At 40.0% G+C, this 1,669-nt stretch overlaps 1 pseudogene; it reads left to right on the top strand.

Moving 5' to 3' along the window:
* Window positions 1-681: 681 nt before the first annotated feature.
* LOC100012251 (GTP-binding nuclear protein Ran-like) lies at window positions 682-1,286 on the top strand (annotated as a pseudogene).
* Window positions 1,287-1,669: the final 383 nt, after the last annotated feature.

The raw sequence follows: 1,669 nt of genomic DNA, 5'->3' as shown, positions 1-1,669 counted from the left end.
TTTGGAAGAACAAAAGGCTAAGAATATTAAATGAATAAATTTAAAAAAATATGAAGAAAAATATCTCAGCTCACTAGATTCCAAACTTTATTCTAAAGCAGCAAACAGGGGCAGCTGGATGACTCAGTGGATTGAGAGACAGTCCCAGAGACAGAAGGTCCTGGGTTCAACTCTGACTTCAGACACTTCCTAGCTGTGTGACTCTGGGCAAGTCATTTAACCCCTATTGTCTATCCCTTACCACTCTTCTGCCTTAGAACCAATATACAGTATTGATTATAAGATGGAAGGTAAAGGCATAAAAAATTAAAGCACCAAACATCAAAGCAATCTGGTACTGGCTAAAAAACAGAGTGTTGAAACAATGGCATAGATTAGGAACTTAATATTCAGTAATAAATGAGCATAGTAACCTAGTGTTTGACAAACCCAATGTTTCAAGCTTTTGGATGATCTCATTACACTATAAAAACTGTTGAGAAAACTGGAAAACCGCAGTGAACCTTTCATGACTTCATGGAATGGAGTTCATCTTCCCAGGTGTTTGTGACATACCATTCCATGAAATCATGAAAGGTTCACTGCAGAAAACAATTTGGCTAAAAACTGGGTACAGGGCTTCTTCCATCTTTCCATCATTGAGTCAAGCAAAGACAGAGATGCTTCAGGAAGGACATCACAATGGCCACCCAAGTGCCATTCAAACTTGTATTAGTTGGTGATGGAGGGACTGGAAAAACATTTGTACAATGTCACTTGACTGGTGAATTTGAGAAGTATGCTGATATTGAGGTCTATCCCCTTGTGTTCCATACTAACAGAGATCCTACTAAATTCAACATATGGGAAACAGCTGGCCAAGAGAAATTTGGTTGTCTGAGAGATGGTTATCGCATCCAAGCTCAGTGCGCCATTGATAAAACGTCAAGAGTGACTTACAAGAATGTACTAACTGGCATAGAGATTTGGTATAAGGAAGTGAAAATATCCCTATGGTGTTGTGTGGCAACAAAGTGGAAATCTAGGACAGAAAAGTCAAGGTAAAATCAAGTGTCTTCCATAGGAAGAAGAATCTCCAGTACTGTGGCATTTCAGATCAAAGTAACTACAACGTTGAGAAGCCCTTCCTTTGGCTTGCTAGAAAATTTATTTGAGATCCTAATTTGGAGTTTGTTGCCATGCCTGCTCTTGCACCTCTGGGGGATGTCATGGACCCAGCACAGTATGAGCAGGACTTAAAGATTGCTCAGACAGCTACGCTCTCTGATCAAGCTGCTGACCTGTAAGGGAATGAAGCTAGAGCCCAGCGTCAGAGGTCTCCTTGTACAGGCAACTGTCCTGTGATGTCAGGGGTGCGGGGGTTGCCACTTTATTATATAGCTCAGCAGATCATGTGCTTAAACTTTGGGTTGCTGAAGGAGATGAATGGGCAGCAGAGTGAATGTGGCAGTTTAAAAAAATATGTTCCTATTTTGGAACTGGGAATTTAGCTGTTTTGGACTGTAATAACGTCCCCTTGAGTTTTAAAAATAAGACTGCACCAGTCCCATCACATTATTCAGTGGTGAATCTTGTTTGTTAATGTCATTCCTATTCCTTTTTTCATTTAGATCATAATAAAGTTGTATTTGAACTATCTAAGCAAGTGAGCTCTTATCCCTTGTCTACA

The sequence above is a fragment of the Monodelphis domestica genome, chromosome 3 (genome assembly GCF_027887165.1).
Source record: "Monodelphis domestica isolate mMonDom1 chromosome 3, mMonDom1.pri, whole genome shotgun sequence".
In the NCBI taxonomy this organism is placed as follows: domain Eukaryota; kingdom Metazoa; phylum Chordata; class Mammalia; order Didelphimorphia; family Didelphidae; genus Monodelphis; species Monodelphis domestica.
Note: the sequence above shows the minus strand (reverse complement) of the source record. Positions and strands in the feature narration are given on the sequence as shown.